General features: G+C 35.3%; 1 non-coding gene across 1 annotated transcript; it reads right to left on the bottom strand.

Moving 5' to 3' along the window:
- Window positions 1–12,653: 12,653 nt before the first annotated feature.
- LOC115032929 (U6 spliceosomal RNA) lies at window positions 12,654–12,759 on the bottom strand. The gene has a single exon (XR_003838569.1). It is a non-coding gene; the product is annotated as a U6 spliceosomal RNA (small nuclear RNA).
- Window positions 12,760–13,242: the final 483 nt, after the last annotated feature.

Raw genomic sequence — 13,242 nt, 5'->3', positions numbered from 1 at the left:
TGTTAGGAATTAGGTTGGTTTAGTATATAGTAGTTGTAGATTCTCATTGGCATATTTTGATGATTAGACATGATTGCTTATTTGAGTCAAAGGGCCATTTTCTCCTAGTGTTTCTCATCCCCTCTGGCTCTTACAGTTCTTACTGTTTCCTCTTCCACAGAGCTCTTGGGGCTGGAATTTGAAGGACACACCCATTTAGAGGTATGTCTGCAATTACTCTCTCTCTCTCTCTCTCTCTCTCTCTCTCTCTCTCTCTCTCAAAATGTTTGTATTTGTGTGTGTAATATATTTGCTTCCATCTGCTGCAGGAAGAAGGGAAGGTTCTCTGATGGTGGCTTCGTTATGCCACTGATAGATAAACATAGCAGGATATTGTGAGACTCAGCAGTATGATTAATACTTTTTAAGGAACAGTAATCCTTAATTTTACCCTAGGTCTCTGAGATACCTAGTTTCTGGTTCTTTGTCACATAATCAGTGGACATATGGGTCTCATCTTGTGGTGTGGGATTTTAGTTATTCAGTTATTTATTGGCTATTCCCACAAGTTCTGTACCACCATCGCCCTAGCATATCATGCAGGCAGGATATTTGCACATCAAAGATTTTGTGGCTGGGTTGGTGTTTATGTTTCTGTTTTATACCTGCAGAGTGATTTCCTGCTCCCATGACAGTAAGGTGTGAACTAGATAAAGGCTCCATGCAGACACCAGCTAGGTTTCTCCATGCCCAGTAAACTGTGTGGGTGTAGACCTTGACAGTGGAGTCCTGCTTTCACTTTCCAGAGAGCAACCCATTGTCACCCTATTTTTGAGACAAGTTCTCTCATTGAATGTGAAATGTACTGATTAGGATAGACTGGTTGGACAGCAAAGCTGAGGGATCTTCTTTTCTCTGTCTAAGTACTGAGAGTATAGGAGCTCTCTGTGCCACATTGATTTTGTACAGAGTGCAAGGAGTTTAAACTCACATATTTTTGCTTGTGCAAAAGCACTTTATTGACTGAACAATATATTGAGCTTCACAATCTTTGTTTTGCTAATATAGATCATGAACTTACAACATATTTACTTCTGTTTCCACCCATTATCCCCTCTCCCTTCCATTATTTCCCAGATAGTTCCACTTTTGTTTATATGGTGTTTGTTTCTGTGTGCGTGTATATCACTATGTGTGGATACATGCATGAATGTGTGTGTGTGTGTGTGTCCCACAGAGTAAGATTTTTGAGCTTCAATTATTTTTCTTCATATAAAGATTTCATATACATTTCACATTTATACTAAATTCATTTTCATACATTCTCTAAATCTGTGCCATGGCTCAATGAGATTCTGGTTCCTTTAGTCTTCGGGTTCCTGTTTTTACTTTTATTATGCTTTGCTGATTTTTAAAAATCAAATGCTGTGATTTATCTGTTTTAGTTTGGTTTTCTATTACTGTGTTAACACACTGACTAAAAGCAACTTGACACAGAAAGTATTTATTTTACCTAGGAGCTTTTTGTTTATCATCCATGAAAATGACAGAAAGAACTCAAAGCAGAAACCTAAAGGTAGGAACTGAAAAAAGAGACCAGCTATTAAAAACAATAAATATATGAAACTCTTAGGCAAATGGATGGATCTGGAGGATATCATCCTTAGTGAGGTAACCCAATCACAAAAGAACTCAGTGGATATTAGCCCAGAAACTTAGAATATCCAAGATAAAATTTGCAAAACACATGGAACTCAAGAAGTAGGGAGACCAAAGTGTGGATGCTTCGTCTCTCCTTAGAATGGGGAACAAAACAACCATGGAAAGAGTTACAGAGACAAAGTTTGGCGCTGAGACAGAAGGGAGGACAATGCAGAGACTGCCCCACCAAGGGATCCATCCCCAAAACAGCCACAAAAGCCAGACACTAATGTGAATGACAGCAAGACTTTGCTGACAGGACCCTGATATATCTGTCTCTTGTTAGGCTATTCCAGTGCCTGGCAAATACAGAAGCAGATGCTCACAGCCATCTATTGTATGGAACACAGGGCCCCCAATGGAGGATCTAGAGAAAGTACCCAAGGAGCTGAAGGGGTCTGCAACCTTATAGGAGAAACAACAATATGACCTAACCAGTACTCCCACAGCTCCCTGGGGCTAAACCACCAACAAAAGGAAATACATGGTGGGACTCAAGGCTCCATCTGCATATGTAGCAGAAGATGGCCTAGTCGGCCATCATTGGGAGGAGAGGCCCTTGGTCTTGCAAAGGTTATATGCCCCAGTACAGGGGAATGCCAGGGCCAGGAAGCAGGAGTGAGTGGGTTGGGGAGCAGGGCTGGGGAGGGTATAGGGGACTTTTGGTATAGCATTTGAAATGTAAATGTAGAAAATATCTACTAATTGTTTTAAAAAGGAAAAAAAAATACTTAATTTGACATGAGTTGGAATAAAGTCCAAAGTTTTAAAGCTGGGGAAAAAAAAGGAAGAATATTTCTTATTGGCTTTGCTTTCCATGACTTGCTCAGCCTAATTTCTTACACAACCTAGGACTTCTACGCAGGAATGGCAGCATCCTCAGTGGCCTAGGCCCTCTCACATAAATCATAAATCAAATTAATACCTTGTAGGCGTCCATACAGCCTAGAGTTAATCTATTTAGCAGTAAGGTGACGCTACAGTTTCACAGATAAAGACCGGTTCTCTCTCTTATTTGTTTCCCTTGTTATCATATAAATTCCCTAGATAATTCCTTAAATAAGACCTCTGAGTTATAGCCCCTTCATTTGTCATTGCTTGAGAGACCTCTTGCTATTAAGGCAAGTTATGGGATATGGATATATTTTATAATTTTATGACAATTCTTGGCTGTAGGACCTATTAGTACTGGCCTGAGTCTCTAGTTGTTTCTTAACACTGTAAAATCTCTCTTTCGATTAGAGAGAAAATCTAGGAGGAGCTGGAGCTGATTATTTTTGCTTCCCCTGGGTATAAGTACAGCTCTAGTAGAGATAGTTTCTATTTTGAATAGATTTTTATAAGAAAAATTTCTCTGGATGTATTTGAAAAATGGTGTTTTCCCCAGGGGTGAGTCCCAATTCTTCATTGAAGGAACATATTAGAGTTCCCATGAGTATAACAAGTGAGTGAGGGCCCTCCAGAGACTCCATCCCCTAAGATTTTATTCCCCTGAAGAGAGAGTAAACTTGGCTTCTACAGAGCACCAATTACCAGTTGAGTGTTCTCAGAGAATTTTTGCTTTAGAAGCTTCACCTTTGGGTAAGCTGCTTTGAATCATGGCTCTGAAAGTTGACCTGTCTATCTTGATTTAAATGTGACAATTTTCTCTATGACTTCAATGTTTGAGTGGATCAAGTTAAAGCTACCAATTTTCATGGAATTCAAAGTGTTTTTATAAGTCTCTGAACAACAGGATTGACCACTTCAAAAATCTTAGCATGTTAGAGCTTGAACCAAACACTTTAAGTATTATTGGAGAGTAATTAAAATATATCTTAAACTTTATAACAAAAAGATAGTGATCTATTTATGCCTTAAATTAATTTTGGTTTTGAAATAATAGAACATAAAAATAAGTTAATTCTAGTGACTAAAATGACATATTTAGGTATTAAATATTTTCAGTTCAAAAGCAAGTGTGGTAGTAAATCTACAAATTATGAGGAGTAATTATACAAATTTATATTCAAATGTAAATATTAAAGCTACTTTTATAATATAATTTATGACAAGCAAAGAAAATTTCCATATAAACTCAAAGTTACATAAGAAGAAACAGTAAACTGGTCCTAATTTTATTATTCAGATATAATGCTTATACAGTGCAATGTATATATTATGTCATTATTATTATCTTATTTACTTATATATCATATTGCTTTCAGTATATTATTTTCATTATTGCAGCATGTACTTTGATAGCTTTCAATCCTTCTAACTCCTTTCTCAACCTTCTCTCTCTAATCCCCTTCCTTTGAAGATTTATTTACCTGGTTCCTCTATGCTCCTTAGTTTTGTCAGTTTAACACAAAATAAGAGTCATCATGTGAGGAAGGAACCTCTGTAGAAGAATTATATCTTTCAGGTTCACCTGTGGACAAATCTTTTAAGTATTTTCTGCGTTAAGGGTTGATGCAATAAGTCGCATTCTACTATGTCACCCCTGGACAGGTGGTCTTAGAATGTAAAGACAAACTAAGAAAGTCATGGGGAGAATGACAATAATTTATGCCTAATCCTGCTTGATTTTTTTTTTTAACCTCAACTTTCCTCAGTGGTGAACTGTGCTCAGGATATATAAACCAAGTAAACCCTTTTATTTTTTTTAAATTTTTTTCTGCCCAAGTTCTATTTAGTCACGGTGCTCATCACAGCAGCATAAATAAAAATAGAACATTGTTTCCACTTTAATTTCCTATTAGTGTGTGAGTCAATAGTTTTCATTAAGAATACTTACAGGATTTGGACATTTATAGAAAGCATTGTGACAAACCAGTGATGACATCACTGAAATATTCTATCTCCTTGTACCTAAAATTACCATTCAAATGAACTGCCTACACGCTCTCAGGGAGGGCAGAAGTTTCATGAGCCACTCTTTGCTCCATAATGAAATGTCGATGGATACAATCTTCTGACGGTCTGTGCAGCTGTTAGGTCGAGACTGCAGTAGCCAGGGGATGCCTTGGAGCAACTTACAAGAGCATGCTACTCTGTCCATTCTCTCTCCCCCTTGTATCAACATGTTCTCTGTGCCTCATAGAGATGTTTTTCTACTTAAAAATAAACATTTATAGGTTAATTATTTTCATCACTTTGATCGGGTATGAATCATTACAAAAAGAATGGTATTGTCACTGATACAAAAATACATGCATTTGCATAAAACATATGCACACATTTTGCTTTTATGTAAACTCTGAATTATAAGTAATACAACAGCTCATTTACAATTATATAGCTTAATCTGTGGATTCAGGAGATATACTACAGTATACTCTGAAGGTATTCATTCCTTCCTGTAAGTCCATGTACTTACTTAATTATTTATACATAGTTCTAAAAGTTATATTGTTCATTTGCATAAGTCAAGTTGTCTTACTTATACATCAGAACATATTTCTAAACTTGATAGCTTTATCTTATTTCCACACCAACTCTACGGACTCCTTCCCTATGCTATGTCTCTGAATAGCATTTTCTATCATGTGTTTAATCTAGAAAATTTTATCCTCGTTTCTAAATATTGATGATGAAATTGTTTCTAAAAATCTGTTCTATTTGGATATTTATGCTATTTATTTTTATACTAAATAATGTAACCTCTTTTATTTACTAAATATATTTTAAAAATATATTTGTATTTTAATTAAAATTTTAAGTTAAAATATAATTACATCATTTCCCTCATTTCCTGTCTTCTTTCTCCTTTCCTTTACTTCAACCCATTTTCTCCCTAACTTGGTGGCATCTTCTTTATTATTATTAAGTACGTATTTATGCACATAGATGTATTAACAACACTTGTTGAGTCCATTTAATGTGGCATATATATTGTTGAGGTATTATGGGTGTAACTTCCCTATCATTTATATGAGACATTATCTCAGAGCAGAATTCCTTCTCTTTGGTCTCTGGCAATTTGTTTTCCTCTTCTTCCATGATATCCCTTAGGCTTATATGCAAGAGTTATGTTGCATACATCTGCATTAGTTATGTCCAGACTCCAAGTCTGCAGTTAATGCCATCTGTATTTTTAAAGCTCTGTACTAGTTACTTTTAATATTTCATAATATTATAATTATATATAATATTTTGTGATTATTCTCTTCCTCATACCCTCTTTTATTTCATTCCTATCTCTAGGAATGCCTTCGGCCCCCACCCCTCCATAAACACATGCACACATTACCTACAAACTTCTTTCCCATAACCACAGCTTTTGGCTTTGTTTTATGACCCAGTTAATTTAATTAAAGCCATCTGTTTGATCACAGGATTGGAACTATCCCTTAGCACCTGGTAGGATACCTAATGAGTACAAAATTTAAGGTAATGACTGCACTTCTTCATAAGTCTAGCAATAGCAAACAGTCCATCCTTTAATGTTGGTGGGCTCAATTCTTGTGCAATGCCAGTCCTTCTGCAAAATAAAAGGCTGCTATGAACTGATGATTACAATGGCTGTGTTTTGTCTATAAGATGACTTTGCATGTCCCTCTACCTATCTTCATTCTGTCTCTTAAAATGTATATATCCTTTCTTCTGAATGCTTTTCAAATACTGCATGATCCTTGGAGAAAATTGGATAAATGTCTTTTTTAGAGCTTTGCCTAACTTTGTCATGTAAATAATTGTATATAGTCAGACATATACATGTATTGTGGAAATGAAGGGCTTAGTCTATACACATTGTGATAGTCAAGAATTTAGAGATATTTGTATGTATTGTGAATACCTTCATCATATCCTGAAAAAAAATTGTTTCTTAAGAGTTCAGAAGAAAACCAGTGCAGCTCTCAGAATCTATGTGATGATTGCAGCATCTATCTTTGTCTGTAAATGCTGCTATTTTCAATGCTTGCTAGAAAGCCACTGCAACTCAACTGTCACTGAATAATAATAAATGTGTGTGCATGTCTTTTCATGGCAACTTCTAATCCAAAACCACAATGGAAAAGACTTTCAGATGAAAATCTGAATTATTTTCTGTAAAATAAAAATCTTACAAAGGATATATTGACAGTAGGGTAGAAGAAAATCTGCCATTTTGAACTCCGTATTTCTATTTTATGACTGAAAAAGTAGAACTGCATCATTCGTCTGCTTGATATGATGTAACTGTTCTGCACCTAACTATGTACTCTTTTCCCTTTTTCCTAAAAGGTATACTATCTCTATTTCTGGTCCAGTGGTATTCTCTGAGTGTTTTCTTCCCACATACACAGTATATTATGGCTATTTATTTTGCAGAACATCTTTATTATTCATTCTTTAGGAGGGCATGCATTAATACTGTCTTTTATTGTGATTTGTTAGACGTTTACTTTCAATTCTAAATAATTTATTATTAAGCCTAGAAAATCCACTGAGCCTAAACTATCTTCTCCTTAACCCATTATGTGTAATTCAAACTATGACTTCTTAACCATCACTCATTTGCCTTCAAGGAGCATCCCGTAGCAAGTGTAACTATTTTCAAACCAGTCCCAACATATGTTTTTTAATCTTAAGCCCTCCCTTTTCCCCTATAATGATGTCCCTTAAATTTTTCTGTCACAGAGAATACATTATCTCTACATCCTGGTGCCATGATTTTTATCTAGAGCAAAAGCATTGTTGAAGTACAGAGTTGACATTGGAATAAAAATGAAAATAGTGATATAAATTAATGCTGGGTAAAATACTCATTATGCTTTGATTACTATAAAACTTTCACTGTTTCTGTTTTCAATCCATTAACTATTTTCTAATAACTTTAGTGAAATGTTATCAAAACTATTTAATAGAAACACCTTCTAAACATGAGAAACAACAGTCTTCCTATTATAAAATTATTTGAGTATTCTACAATGTTGTCTTCAACACACTCCCATATCTAAGCTAGTATCCATAGCTCATCTAGTGATGTAAAAGATATGGTATACTTTTTTCTGATCAAAGACAAACTCTAAAATTTAGATACATTTTGTTCATATGAGCCCTTTTCCTTCTTACAAGGGTAGAGGAGACACTACTTGCCTTCACAAACTGATACCTTTAGAATTTAGGAGTTGATGTGCCCATAAACAGCCTAGTCCTTGGTACTTACATACAAGAATGCATTTAACTCATTGAGGTGTTCTACTTAGTGTCATGATTTATTGAAGACAAGGGATTTGAAATAAAATTTCCCAAGGGAAGAAGTTCATTGGTTAGAATCTAAAAATGTAACAAACATCATTGAAGTAACAAATTGTCCTTTCACCCAGTGCCTATTATTGCCAAATGACTATATCTGGATGGTGATCGTCATTAACAACATTCTCCTCACTACTGAAATATTGACTGCTGTATCTTATGCAGATTTCAAGTATAGAGATAACATAAGCTAGAGTTTGGATTTATAAGTAGAAAATGAATAAAACATAAAGTTGATAAATATGTTGAGATGGAAGATTTCTTTGAGATGGATATAATCTAAATATATTTTATTCATGTAAGAAATTATGAAAGAATAATTTAATGAAAAGTATATATGTAACATATACCATCCTTTCTAGAAAAACATGTTCATCTGGAAATATTCCCTAAAGTTTAAAATATAATCATTATTAAGTTTCTAAGATTGTCTGCTAGATGCTTGATATCAGTCTACTACATGTTTGGAGATTAAAGGACTAATATATAACTCAATTAACATACCTAAAATCATTCTGCCTTTATAATTGGTATATGAATAAAATTATTATTTTCAAGGCATAAGAAACTTCCTATTGGCATGCTCTGCCCAAGAATTGACATAGGTAGAGAGGCTCTATTCAGCCAAGGGCAAAGGTCAATACACATACTGCATGAAATAGAATTTTATACTATACACTTTTTCCTTAGTCAGTAAGTGTGAATTTCTGTATCATAGTAGATTCATTTCCCAAATATATTCTGACTAATGTGTCTCTACTTTTCATTCAAATTCTTAAAGCAGATATTTTTATATAATAGTAAGATTGAAGCATATTCTGACCATAATACCATGTATTAGGAATAACTTTTAAAAAGAATATATTTTTGAAAGTCTTGTGACAAGTTTTGTGGAGAGATTTTTTTTTATTAGAAAGTATCTTCATTTAAATTTCAAATGCTATGCCAAAAGCCCCCTATACCAGCCCCCTGCTCTGCTCCCCACCCCACCCACTCCTGCTTTCTGGCCCTGGCATTCCCCTGTACTGGGGCATATAATCTTTGTAAGACCAAGGGCCTCTCCTCCCATTGATGGCCGACTAGACCACCTTCCTCTACATATGCAATTAGAGTCATGAGCTCTAGGGGTACTGGTTAGTTCATATTGTTGTTCCTCCTATAGGGTTGCAGACCCCTTCAGCTCCTTGGGTACTTTCTCTAGCTCCTCCATTGGGGGCCCTGTGTTCCATATAATAGATGGCTGTGAGCATCTACTTCTGTATTTGCCAGGCACTGGCATAGCCTCACAAAAGACAACTAACTATATCAGGGTCCTGTCAGAAAAATCTTGCTGGCATATGCAATAGTGTCTAGAATTTGTGGCTGTTTATGGGGTAGGGAAGTCTCTGGATGGTCCTTTTTTCCATCTCTGCTCCAAACTTTGTCTCTGTAACTCCCCCATGGATATTTTGTTCCCCATTATAATGGTTGTGGAGAGAATTTTATGAATAAAATACCTGCTCAGAAATCTTAACCATCTTGTGTATAGAAGACCCAGGGTTATAACTAGTCACCCATTGTCTCGAAACATATTATACTGTCTCCAAAATTACTGACTTTATGAACTTGACATTAATTTTCCATACAATTTAACAAAAAACAAACAATAACCCTAACTGTAAGATATCTTGTTGATATCAATGACATAGGTTGATTTGTCTAACTGTTGCTATGTGGGTCAAATGCAGCCACACTATATAAAAGCCATCTCTCTACAAGGACAAATTTCTGTCTAAGGAAGACAAGCATAACACACATGAAACAAATATAGTTCTGGTTCATGTAGAGTCTAGAAGCGATGAAATATATTTCACAGATAGTTTTGTAAGCAAATTGAAAATCTAATAAAGTAGAAGAGAACTTAGTTCTGATTTTCACAAATGAAGGATCAAATGATTTGAGAACTCTGATAATGTTAATAACTACAACAATCTTTGTATTGTGATTATAACACATAGTAAATTATGACCTTATCATCCTGTGAGCAAGAAAGAAGTACCCAGGATCTGTATTTGCCTTATGTTCTTCTGCTGATTTTTATGAATATATTCCCCAATATTTTTGAGAAGCACAGCAATCTGATCTGAATAGGAAAGACCTGTCAAATGTTCTTGGGACTGAATGGCTGCTCCCCAGAAGATGGCACCACTTGTAGGGTTTGTTACAATGTTGGACAGTAGAGCTGAACTAAATGTTCTAAGTCCTTAGTGATCTAGAAAATGCAAATCAAAATGATGCTCAGATTCCATCTTAAACCAATCAGACTGGCTAAGATCAAATCCTCAGGTGACAACATATGTTGGAAAGGATATGGAGAAAGAGGAACACTCTTCCTTTGCTGTTGGGATTGCAAACAGGAACAACCACTATGGAAATCAGCCTGGAGGTTCCTCAGAAAATTGGAAATAGATCTACCTGAAGACCCATCTATACCACTCTTGGAAATATACCCAAAAGATGCCCCAACATACCTCAGGGGCACATGTTCCACTATGTTCATAGATGCCTTATTTGTGATAGCCAGACGCTGCAAACAACCTAAATGTCCCATGGAAAAGAATGGATACAGAAAATGTGGTTCATTTACACAATGAGCCAACAATGTGTTCAAGTAGTTTCTGTATGCCCTTTAATCACATTCACACTCAGTTCTAGATGTAACTTTTCATTCTTCTAGTTCATTTCTATGTTTTCATAGTTTTAGAGACCCTGTTTTTACATGCAACCTAGACTGCCTGGAAACTCATGCTTTTATTTTGGCCTCACACTCTATTGTGTAAGGTTTACAGACAGTACAGATGTAAGCAAGCCAACACACCAAGCTCACACAGCTCAAGAAAAATTTCTAGTAAACATTACTTATTAATGACTTCCCAATATGTCAGGCATAAAGTTGATATTTGCTACCATATGACACTGTAAATGGTATTAAATTTGTTGTTCCGGTTGAGATTATGCCCGCTTGTTTAAGAATTATATGGAAATATTTTAGTAAATGTTCATGTGAAAATCCTGCCTTAAAAGTTATTTTGTTTTTTTTTTTTTTTTACACATTTGAGATTTTTATTCAGCTTATTGAAAATGTAGGATAGTGTATGGATGTCTAGAGGTAAAATGTTGTGTCATAAAACAAAATGTGTTTGGGGAGTAAAGAAGCAAACATCAGATAACATCATTTTTTAAAATATCATAACCTAAAATGAAAGCAGCATAAGTCCTGGAAATATACAGTCTTCTAAAATATGAGCCAAGAATTAGCAATAGAAGTAAGATTAATAGTGATTAAAATTAATGAGTTAGTAACAAAATTTTTCCTTTAGGGACATGACAATTAGCACAGCAGTTAAAAGCACTTTTTCATATGAACACTAGGAAGCTCACAACTACTAGCTCAGTGCCCGCGCATCTGACATCTTCTTGTATCTTTGAACACTCACACATATATGTGCACACACATGCACACACCACACACACACACACAACACTAACACAAATAAAAGTCAATCTGTTTATAAAATGTCCCTACAAATATAATTCTAAATTGTTTTGAGATCACAGTCACTTGTAAAACTAACTAGTAAACTGGAAAGCATTCAAATATTAACTCATACCAACTTTCTCAAACACTACTAGAAAGTTGAACTGGAGGGAATATTTCCAAATTCAGTATGTAAATTTGTAATTACCCTGGTAAAAGCCTGAAAATGATAGCACCCAATAGAGCAATACATATCATGAATACAGATGCAAATAAGCCTCAAGTAAAAGTTTGCAAACTGAATTTCAAACATCAGAGTAACTTTTTCACAATCAGATTGCATTTAGTCTTTGATGAAAAGATGAGTCTATATTTACATCCAAAAGTGGATACACAGCACTAAGAAGAGTGTAGCTGATAGTTAAATGATTATCACAATAAATAAAAATAATTTGATAAAAAATTGAAGATATTTTTAATTTTAAAATTTTCTTCACAAAGAAAGATTGTATTTGCCTAATCAAAGGACCATTTTTAGAAATCATATTGTCACTATTCTCGAAAATGTCAACATAACTCTGAAGAGGCATGTGATTACTCTAAGGGCCATAGACATAAAATAGACATTCATGCAAGTGTAAAATTAATCTTTTTGGAAGAGAAAAGAGATTTTTATGTTTCTCTATCATAGAAAAATGTCCAAAATACTGAGAACCACATGCCCTGACCTTGTTGCAGGCCAGAGACCCTGAACCAGCTCAGGCTTTCCTATGTCTCAGACTGCACTTCCCCAACCTGGAGCAGTGTCCAGGTACTTCCCTACAGCCTAGTACCTGCCCCAGCTCCAGCTATGGTGTGGTATAAGCACAGCAAATAATTTCCCACTAGTTTCACTCAAATATCCATGAAGAGTACACTTAGCCTATTCAGGTTTATATATACTATCTTCACCTTCTATTTATTACATTGCATATGACACACAGTTGTTTGCCCAGTGTATGGAAGGCACTAGCACACATACCTGCAAATATATAAAAAGCCTTCCCCCTCCCCCCCCCCCCCAAAAAAAAAACTGAGACTGAACAACTTCAGTCTATTATGAAGTTTTGAAATCACCTAGGCATAGTAGATTTTGAAATAGTATATTTGAAGCCAGCATGGCATAGATCAAAATTGCATTTGTCACCAGGCTCCTGGGAACTACTACATGTAACCATTGCCACATGATTCTTATTTAAAGATAGAATGGTTCATGAGTTTGTGTAACACCCTTAGGCAGGGATGAGGATAATCTGTTTTTATTGTTCCAATTTTAGTATGGGTGCTGCTTAAGTGAGCACAAGTTATCATTCATCTATTCTTTCTCATTACCAATTACTTATCTGTGTGGATGACTAATCTGATCAGTTCAAGTATGCTCAGGAAAACAGCTATGTCTAGAAAAGCAGCTATATATAACAGTCTCCTATCATGGAGTCCCTTCAACCTTCATGCTAATATCGCTAACAGGAGAACAGTGAAGGCAGTAGAGTTAGTTCTGGTAAGAACATCTCAGGAACATTTGTCTTTATTATCACGATCCCATATGATTTCTGAACTTGGAAAAGACTGAAGAATATGGGCCCCCAGGATAAGGGATTACAAAGATTTTTATCTTGTACTCCATAAGCAGATTTGGGGAAGTAAGACCATGGAGTCAAATGGCTATTGCTAGAAAGCAAGATGATTTCAATAGTCAGGTGGGCAAATGGGGGCAAAGCTTACCCTCATTAAAAACCTTTCATAGATTAAAGGAATATCTGACAATGACAAAATTTATGTTC

This window comes from Mus caroli, unplaced genomic scaffold (assembly GCF_978045245.1).
Source record: "Mus caroli unplaced genomic scaffold, Mus_caroli_1 scaffold_14, whole genome shotgun sequence".
Lineage (NCBI taxonomy): Eukaryota > Metazoa > Chordata > Mammalia > Rodentia > Muridae > Mus > Mus caroli.
The sequence above is the reverse complement of the archived record's forward strand: the minus strand, read 5'-3'. Positions and strand labels throughout refer to the sequence as shown.